Source organism: Odontomachus brunneus, unplaced genomic scaffold, assembly GCF_010583005.1.
Source record: "Odontomachus brunneus isolate Ranch 3 - 2012 unplaced genomic scaffold, Obru_v1 Obru_scaffold_317, whole genome shotgun sequence".
Lineage (NCBI taxonomy): Eukaryota > Metazoa > Arthropoda > Insecta > Hymenoptera > Formicidae > Odontomachus > Odontomachus brunneus.
Window position 1 is genome coordinate 163,194 of NW_022639767.1, and position 10,969 is coordinate 174,162.

The following is a 10,969-nucleotide window of genomic DNA, read 5'->3' on the forward strand; positions in this document are numbered from 1 at the left end:
GGCGGCGTGCGTTCGAGATCTACGTATCTTTTGCAGGTGCCTACAAATACATCTTATACCAAAATAAAAATATATTTCATCAAATACAAAAATATTTATTTTATATTGTTATATGCGATAATAAGTGTTTAAAGATTGTGCGAGATATTATTGAGAACTATAAGCGAAATTGAAGATTTTGAAGTTAAAGATAATTTTGCGGAAAATGTATTAATGGAGAATATTTTGCGAATTCGAGGAGAACGACAGAAACTTGTGTGTATAGCAGGTTACATTGAAAACGTAATATCCCGTTATACGACGAATCAATTTCGGTATCTCTTTCAGATGGTTCCTGACATTTTTGAAGTTGTAGAAAATCGTGTAGGACGATTATTATCTAATGAAAAAACTTTTGGACGTCCAATAATACTTGTGCGTGTTCAACTGTTATCAACGATTTGGCTGTTTACTAGATTCATTCAGGTATATATGGAATTTATAAATTAAATATATATAAGTAAAAAAAAAGCATTAATAATTATCTATAATATTTACAAACTTTTTGTAGATCTGTGAGTGAGAAGTTCGACTTAAGTAAATCTTCTCTGAGTGACTGTATGCGGCGTATGAAAGCTTTGAATAGTATAGCAAGTGAAGTTATTAAATGCCCTACAGATGAAAAATTAACAACAACAAAGGAAAAGTTTATGTGTCTCGGACAAACTCCTATGCCTGGTATATTGGGAGCTATCGATGATACTCTTATTTTCATAAAGAAACCAAACCTTGAGGTATTTCTGTCACTCTCTCTCGACAACTTTAAATCATATTTCATTAAGAAACTGTATTTAATAGTTTACTTTTCTTTATAGAAATTTGCTATTCATTACAAATGCAGAAAATTACAATACGCTATAGTTCTTCAAGCAATTTGTGATGCAAATTTGCTTTTTTTATATTGATTTGCAGGTTATCCAGAGTCAGTAGGAGACTACCGAATTTTTCGTAATTCAGACATTTACAAAGCAGTTCGCAGGAATATCCTTTTTTCCCGAAGATGAATACATCATTGGTGATAAGGCATATCCAGTTTTAACGTGGTATATTCCTCCATTTCGTGACAATGGACGCCTTACACAAATAAGTTCAAAGAGCTACTAGCTACTAGCTACTAGCTACTTTATGAGATATGTTTATGTATAGTTAATGTATATTTTGAACACTTGTATTGATTATGTGTACATATTTCATTATGTAGCTTTTTTATAATACAAAAAAACAATGATATATATTAAACCGACAGTCGTCGATATGAGTGTATAGAATAAAAACTTTAGAAATATCTGATATTTAGTTTTGGTTAAAAAATATCAAGAATAATTTTCTTTGGTTTTTTGTTATTGACATAAATTATTGCTTATTTCAGAACCAGAAGATATTTAATCAAGTGATATCACAAAAACGACAAACTATAGAAAGAGCTTTTGCTCTTTTAAAAGGAAGATTTCGACGACTGAAATTTCTTGATATATCTTGCCTAGACTTAATATATATTTGTCGGCGTTATTGCGGCCTATGTCCTTCATAATATTTGTTTAAAAGGTATAGATGATGATATAGAGAAATTTGTAGAAGAAGGGCATGAACCATATGAGGAGGAAAATGAAGACAATGGAAATTATCCCGAATATAATGATGGAGAAAATGGTTTTCCTGATGGTGAAATTAAGCGAAATTATTTATGTCTTAGAGTTGCTGGAAGACAGTAATTCAGATTATTATATTTAAGGTCGCTTTAAGTACATATTCAGATGCTGTACAAGCCGTTTTATTGATTATAGAATATCTGAAGATAAAATTTGGAATATTGTAAATATAAAATCAGACTATAAACGACATTCATAGTCCGATTTTATATATAAGATTTAAATTTATCTTCAAATATTCCATACCCAATAAAATGTTTCATGCAGCATGTACAGGTAAACTTAAAATGGTCTTAAATATAAGAACCAACTATAAAAGCCGGTTTAAAAATATCTATATGTATTATATGTACTATAAAAATACTTATATACTATGTATTTTAAAAAAACTTGTATATTATATTAACCTATCTTGTATATTATATTAACCTACCTTCTATTACAATTTATATTGTGCTATTATATATATACAACATAAAATATACATAAGTTATTGGGTGTACAACTTAGTTCAGTCCGTTTTCAAAAGATGGCTTTAGGTGCTATAAATGATTGACGGCGACAGCTGATTTTTGCTGTATCGTGAAGTGTCAACATCTGTCAACCAAATATTGTTTACAAGCCTTTGAGTTTTGCACAACAAGTTTAATTTTTACTGCGTTGAAAATGTCGAGTTTCGTTCCAAATAAGCACCATTTGCGGGAAGTTTTGATTTTCTGTTTCAATTGGAAGAAAAGTGCAGCTGAAGCGCATCGAATGCTTGTGGAAGTTTATGGTGAATCTGCACCGTCGGATAAATCTTGCAGAGAATGGTTTCGACGATTTCAAAGTGGTGATTTTAGTGTTGAAGACAAAGAGCGTTCGGGTCAACCGAAAAAGTTTGAAGATGAAGAATTAGAAACATTACTCGATCAAGATTCGTGTCAAACGCAAAAAGAGCTCGCAAGAACATTGGAAGTTACTCAACAAGCTATTTCGAAACGACTCAAAGCCGCGGGATACATCCAAAAGCAAGGAAATTGGGTCCCATACGAATTGAAACCGAGAGATATCGAACGACGATTTTGCATGTCCGAAATGTTGCTTGAACGGTACAAAAAGAAGTCTTTTCTGCATCGAATCATTACCGGGGACGAAAAATGGATTCACTACGACAACCCAAAACGCAAAAAATCGTATGTAAAGCCCGGTCAACCGGGAACATCAACGCCGAAGCCGAATATCCATGATGCCAAGGTAATGCTCTGTATTTGGTGGGATCAGAAGGGTGTGATCCACTATGAGCTGCTAAAACCTGGTCAAACCATCACGGGAGACTTCTACAGGCGACAATTGATCCGTTTAAAGCGAGCTATAGCCGAAAAACGTCCAGAATATGCGACCAGACACGAGTCCATAATCTTTCACCATGACAACGCTCGGCCTCATGTTGCTGTTCCGGTTAAAAACTATTTGGAAAATAGCGGATGGGAAGTTCTGGCTCACCCGCCTTATAGCCCAGACCTTGCCCCTTCCGACTACCATTTGTTTCGATCGATGCAGAACGCTTTGACTGGAATACACTTCACTTCAGAACAGGGTATCAAAAATTGGCTCGATTCATTCTTGGCTTCAAAAGATGAACGCTTCTTCCGCGACGGAATCCATAAATTGCCAGAAAGATGGGAAAAAGTAGTGGCTAGCGATGGACAATACTTTCAATAATGTATTAATTCATTTTATCATTCAAATAAATGCGTTTTTCAAGCAAAAAAAACGGACCGAATTAAGTTGTACACCCAATAAAACCAGTAAACAAAATGGCAAATCACAATCCAGCATTTTCAATTTGACAAATAACAATTTGATGATATAGAACTTCTTTTGAAACTTAATAAACATCGACTTTTTATTTTTTAAAACATTCTATGTCTCAATTCATTCTATCCCATATTAATATTCCAGATAAATCTCTCTCTCCCCTGTCTAGGTATAGCTTCCGGAATGGAGCCGTGTCTTGAATCAGCGATGTGCCTCTCTCTCCCCTCCCCCCTGTTACCCGTCCATATTCTTCCTCATCAAATTTATAATAAGTGTTATCTCAGCATTTAAAAAAAACCAAAAAATAACGATTCATTATAAAAAAAACAGCAAGCGTAATAAGATATTTCTTAAAATACTTAATTACTATTACTTTTGAAAATTTGAAACGAGTTTTATTTTAAAGTAAATAACAGCGGTAACGGAAACGAGTTTTATAAAATATTTATATCAAATTCTAGTAGCTATTAATATATACGTTACAAATATATATATATATATATATATATATATATATATATATATATATATATATATGTTTTGTAGTTCCTAATTTAGATAAATTTATTTGTCAATGTAGTTCTTTACGAAAAGTACAGTATCCTTAAACCATTTTGTGCGTAAACTCTTTGTAATCTCGTTTAAATAAATAAATAAATACACGCACACGCAAACAAACACACACGCGCGCGCGGTGTCTCACACTCTGCTCCGGACATTTTGTGGGAACGTAGAACAAGTTGCGGTGAACATAAAAGTCCTATACCGTTTTGCGATATTCACAATAATTATCGAGATATTAATTGTAGAAAATTTGTGAATGATCATGCAGGATATGGTAAATGAGTTTTAATAATTCTTGGAATATATATTATAATTCTTGGAATAATCGACTGTGGTTGGTCAATTTGTTTTTAAAGCAAAGTTGTAGACCCTCTCTAATATGAGTGTATTAATTATAAATATAGTGTTGGAGTAATGTGCGGGTGTGTTTGTGTGCGATTATGAGTGCATGGATAATTTGAATGTTTTTAGTGAAAATGGGCGGAATAATTGCGCTTTATATGCCAGAGGAGGAGGGCATATATGATATGCTTCCTTCGAGTGCGTGGGTGACTTGAATGTTTTCTGCACGTCAGTGGTTGAGTACCGTGAATAATTTTATTGTGTGTGTATGGGGGATAGGGGGATGGGGGAGTGTAAGTGATTTTCTTGCGTTGTGTGTATGAGAGGCACATTACTGCCACATACAGAAAACTTGCCACCGCCCCCTTCCCCTCCTAGTTCCGGTCAGGCACTCATCCACACATCCACTCACTCACTCATCCACATTTATTCCCTTGTGATACAAAAAGAGGAGACAAACGGACAAGAAGGACCCCTGAGAAGTCCACAGCGTTCTGCGTCTCTGAGCGCTCACTCGGGACGGTAAGAGATTGGCAGACTTAATTCATTAATATTTCGTTAACTAATTGTCGGATCCAAAAATGCAAGAGGAACTTTTAATTCCAAATTGCATCCCCTACCTACCTCTAACGGGTGTTCTATCAGTTTTGGGACACCCTGTATGTATGTGTGTATATATATATATATATATATATATATATAATCTATTTGAACTGTAATAATCAGATGAAACAATGTCATAAATTAAACAATAGAGGATACCAAAAATACAAAATTATTTATTTTGCATTTTTATTAGCATAAAATACATAATATTTTGGATAAAAATCAATGCTTACAATATGTTATTAAAATCCTAAAATAACTTTCTGATATATAATAATTTGGAAAATATTAAATATATGTGTGTGACTACATACATAACATTTTTTTGTACATTATTATCAGTAAAAAATTATTGCAAATGTACAAAAACTTAAATTAATAAAACTGTTTTAAGCCGTATTATAGCATGTAGACGATAAATTGTATTGTTTATGGTAAAAAGAGTTTATTAAATAAAAGCAATTAAATACAGTTAAATATTAAGGTCTGCGAATTATTGGAGCTTACAATATATATTTCTAATGCTATTGTTATGTCAATATATTGCATCCTGGTGAAGAACGCAACGTGACAAAAAGTCTCGGCCGTACACGCACATCGAGCAACGAGTCAGCGCGTGTCGACGTACGGCGAGTGGTCCTTTTCCGATCAGAGAACCGAATCTCTTTATCGCCGGACAGACCAAGAGCGGATAATCGAAGAGAAAAGGGGTTGAAGATGAAATTTGGAATAAAAATTTAAATTCGGAATTGTAGATAACACTAATTAGTTATATTTATTTTTCGTAACTTGTTACAAATTTATCGCGGTTAGTTACAATCGGAAAGTTACAGTAACAAAATTATCGACTACGCGTGTGTAAATACGTATAATGTAATACGTAATGTAATACGTATAAGTGTGGCATATGAATGAAAGGGAGTCAGTCACCGGGATAATTGGAGGGTGAAGGCGGTGGGGAATAAGATAGAGAAAGAGATGGAGGAGAAGATGGAAGCGGTGGGAGAGGGTGCGGATCTGGTGTAAGTGGCAGTAAGTGGAGAGGAAAGGGGGTAAATTGTCTAATTCTAAATATCATGCGAAATCGTTAAGAAATATTCGGCGTAGGGTTTTCCGTGAAGGGAGATCGGAGGCGAAAGATAGTAGCCTCAGTGTGTGGAGAGTAGCGTGCAGATCGCAGCGTTGGTGGGAAGATCGACGACCCACTAAAGTGAGGGAAGAGACATACAGATTTCAGAATTCCGAACGACCCACTGGAATTATTGCGATTAATTAACGTGGGAGGAATGATAAACAGAGGAAGAAAAGATTCAGAAAAGAAAACTTGTAAAACTTTCGGTTGAACCTTGTACCTAAATGTGGGTTGAGGATAGTCGATTCGTGGGCGGCATTATCTCAAGAGACTCTCCAAGCTTGGCGCAGTTGCACTGACTCAATTAAATTTCACAAGACTCAGAAAAAATATAGCGAATTTGCGCAGAGAGAAGAAATATGTCACTCGGAAAAGCCCTTGTATATGAATACTCGAAAGAAGTGAAGTGACTGACTACTACTGAATAGTCTAGAGTGCGAATAGACTAAATAGCTTATTGAAGTGTATTGAAGTGGTGACTGCCTTGAAGAAGTGACGAAGTGGAAGAGTGACTGACTGTCTGTCTTGTAGTCGTGACGAAAAGTCGAAGAGGCGAAGAGAGAGATCCACAGCGCGAGGTCGCAGTTTTATAGGGTATCAGCTGGGGATGGTTTGGTAGGAAAAATGTGAAATTTCGGAGATGCTAGGTGTTGGATTCGTTAAAGGAGGAAGATATGAGATACTGTTGCAGCCAGTAATAAGCGAGGAGATAGGGTTAAGAAGATTTCCTTGGGGTTGTGAAAATGATCCCCTTGGGGGAGAAAATCGTACGTTTAAAAGAGACGGTTATTGGATGATTTTAATTTTATTAGTGAGGGAATCTTTAGATAGGGCGGAAGAGAATGATGCAAGTTGAAAAGTATAACGGATATTTTGTTTGTTGTCCGGCAGCTCTTTTTGATTTTATGGATAAGGTCCGGCGGCTTCTTTTAATTTTATGGATAAGGTCCGGCGGAATATGCTTTGAGGATTAGAAGGGTTTTGGTTCCGTATTTCTGTTATCTGGGATTATCGTTGGAATTTTTATTGGGAAAAACGGGAAAACCGATTATGATTAGAAACCGTTTATCGGGTGCCGACAGGAGGAAGGAAAGATAAATTGTATGGTTCATGTCCGTGCAGGACGTAACACTATATAAAGAAAATATTTATGCCGCAAACTTAAACCCTACTAATAGTTAAACCAGTGAAAGGCCATAATTTCTTTTAGTTCAATCTTATATTTATAAAGTCGTCTTAAACTTAAAAAATGAAAATAAAATAAAATAAACTTATTTCTTTTAGTATCTTAAAAAATAAAAATTAAAAAAATTAATTTGTTTACTACAAAGACGGTTTCATTACCTATACAGCATCTGAATAGGAAGTTAAGATGATAATAAATATAAAATTTGGCAATGAAGACTAGCCTAAAAAAAAGATTATTGAAGCACAGCCATGATAAGAGAGATATTTTATAGAAATCTAAAAGAAAAATTACACTTTGGCATAAAAGTAAAGGACAGAGCAGCACATAATTTTTACTTTTTACAAAAAGAAACAATCACTAATTAAAAGTTCTTTAATTTTTCTGCTTTTTTTACCAAGATGTAAATTCTCCCTAGAAATGTATGTCATATTGCAACCAATTGAAAACCTATTTATCACTTTTTAGTTTTCTCCAACTTACATTTATATGTAGAAAATATATTATATTGTCTACAATACATTATGTATGTGACTCTCCTTACCTCGACGTTTAATTCGTGGATTTGCGGGAGTGAAGCCACACACTTCACGCACGCAATTATAGCGCCGTGATTTTTGCTGGCGACAAGAGGAGCCAACTTCTCTTCCAGATTAGGAAATGAACTCGTAGTAAGAACGCAGACGAGATATCGTGGGTTTTAGTCAATTTTTCTTTACTTCCTTAATTAACAACAAACGTTAACAAAATCGACGAATGTGATCTCGAAGCACGAGTTAAGCACGCGGAATATAATTCCTGAGAGTGAAAGAATTGTAACGTGAAATTGAGAAATTGAGAACGTGCGATGACTTTGACAGAAAAACTGTTACCGTTAGAAAATTATTCGCAGTCTGCCTGGTCTTAGAGTTCGCGTGCTATTTAATAGTCTAACGTCCGACGGTGGCGAGACGGTATTGGTCGCTTTCGAATTTGAGTGTCGTTACTAAAATCGGTTGCTAAAACGTATGTTTACATAATCGTGGTTCTTATGTGCCGAATCAACGCACGTCAGGTTCGGGAAGCGCGTCGACCGAGGAGCGAATCGAGCCGAAATCACGCAGTTGACACGTGATTTATTGGAACGATCGCAACGACTTGAAGCTGCTAAATATTTTGGAAGATTCTCACAGTTCGCTATTGAAAGCTTCGAGAGTCCTTCAGAAAATTACCGAACGCGATATCAATAATAAACGCATTGTCCCTCTCTTTCCCTTTTCTTTTCTTTTTTGATCCTAAACATGCCGCCCGCCTTGAAACAACGTTTCAAACGCATTCACAAAATAAATAAATAATTGGGACGGACGGCGTGAATTACTTTACTATTGTTAAATCGAGTGCCCATTGCATTGAGCTGAAACGAAACGAGATTATCCTAGTTGAGGTAATGATAAGCGCAATTGAAAGACATGATAAAGAAAAAAAAGGAAACAAATGAATAAAACAAAATAAAGAAAAGAAAGAAAACGCACGCAATGATAAGACGAGTCGCATCTTATTTACATTTAGTCTGTTCGCAATCGACTGGAAGTAGACAAAGCTTCACGATAGGTCGGCGATACTCCGAATTAGAGGTTCGGACAGTTACTACGCGTGTAAGATTATTCGCCCCGGGGGTGGCACTGAATCACCCGGCCGAGCTCTCATTTACAGGGAGGTAACGTAGAATTGCGAAGAACGAGTCGTCCGACTTTGATATTTAATTGTTCGACACGCCACTTGCTTCGGTGCTGCAATGTATTCATATAGTCGGTATACTATTTTTTCCAAAAAATCTCAGTTATCTGACGAACCATTTGTCATCGAGAAAGCCGATTCTCGTTGAGACTGAGGACTGATGGCTCTGGAGTTGTAGTGATCGCGGACCCGATAAGGAAGTGACCCGGGGTCAGAACATTGTAATCGTCGATCGAATCAGAAAGCGGAGCGATCGGACGCGAATTCAGGCACGCTTCCACGCGACAAAGCAGAGTAGTGAGCTCTTTGAACGTGAGTGTATGCTTTCCCACGTGAGTGTATGCTTTCCCACGACTCTCCGTAAGTGGTATTTTACGCTTCGGACTCCAGCCTCCCACATGCCTCCAAAATGAGGCGCACAAGGAGGGAGGAAGTGCCAGGAGATTTTATCGCTCGTGGTTTTATTTTAAAAATTTGAGTCTCGGAGAGCCGAATGATAAGCGGCGTTGAGTTCCCGGTCTGCTCCGACGAATGTCATGCCGTTATCGGAATACATAGAATTAGGAAGACCTCGACGGGCGCAAAATCGAGAGAACGCGTTTGGGAAAGAAGCAGTGGAGTAATCCGCGGCCAATTCACGGTGAATCGCACGGGTGGCGAGACAAATAAATAAGGCGATGTATGCCTTACGAGTTTTAATTCCCCGCCTAGCGGAGGCGCGAACAAATTATGGTCCCGTGTAATCTAAACCACAATAAAAAAAGACTCGTGAAGGAGTGATAACGCGATAGACGGGAAGATCTCCCATTAATTGCGGAGGAATTGCCGCTCGTTCCCGCGTACAGACAACGCACCGGTGAATTATCGCTCGGATCAAACTGCGCGCCCGTAAGATCCAAAAGTCATGCCGCAAAGTGCTCAATGTGAGCTGAATCCCGGCGTGTAAGGCACGCGTATGAGCCTGCTCGATGATGAGATTAATTAAAGGATGCCGCGCGAGTATTATCGGTTGTCGTCGCGACGGAAGAAACGGAAAGTTACGCAAACGTCCTCCGACGCGAAGAATCCTGTCGCGGTCTAAAAATGGGCGCAGAGAGTAAAGGGAACTTTTGGACGAGACATTTTTCCCGTTCGCTAACGTATCGATTTCGGATGCGAACGTGTCCGTTTGAATTGCTCTTATCCAAAATACGCGAGCCTCGTTACACTCGCTAGACGTTAGAGCGGAGCTCAAAGGTGCAGACACTGGACCGTCCGTTTTAACGCGACGACATTTTGAAATCGAAAGATATATGCGCTAATTCGAATCAATTTTGGCCATAACGAGTACCGACATGCGAGATCACGTCCTGGCGGTGGCTGATTGCAATGTGCCGATACAATCTTTTCTTCAGCTGAGGCATCATCCGGAAGAACAGTTGGTGGGTTTGACCACGCATCAGGCATACGATGTAACCAAGGCGGCCCTTGCCACCATAAAGAATGCGAAACTAATTCGGCTCCGAGGAGCCCCCGGGATGCGCAATCAGCCGGATTATCCGCCGTCGCGATGTAACACCATTCTACGTTTGGCAGGCGCGATTGTACGTCTGCGACTCGATTTGCGATAAACATCTTCCATCGCGAAGGATGCTGGCGAAGCCACGGTAACACCACCATGGAATCTAACCAGCAGAAGCACGGCACATGTTTCAACGAAAGTGTATCACGAATAAATTCCATAAGGAGAGCTAAAAGAACAGCTCCCGTTAACTCAAGTCGAGGAATACTGAGGAGTTTTAGCGGAGCGACTCTTGATTTCCCACAAAGAAAGTTGATTGTGACTTGTCCTGATTTAGACACGACCTTTAGATAGACAGCGGCCGCGTATGCCGCATTAGATGCATCTGAAAACCCATGCAGTTCCACACTTGTGATATCGGGGCCATTGCCGGT

General features: G+C 37.8%; 1 pseudogene; it reads left to right on the forward strand.

Annotated features, from left to right (window-relative positions):
- LOC116853406 lies at positions 1–1,677 on the forward strand (annotated as a pseudogene).
- Positions 1,678–10,969: the final 9,292 nt, after the last annotated feature.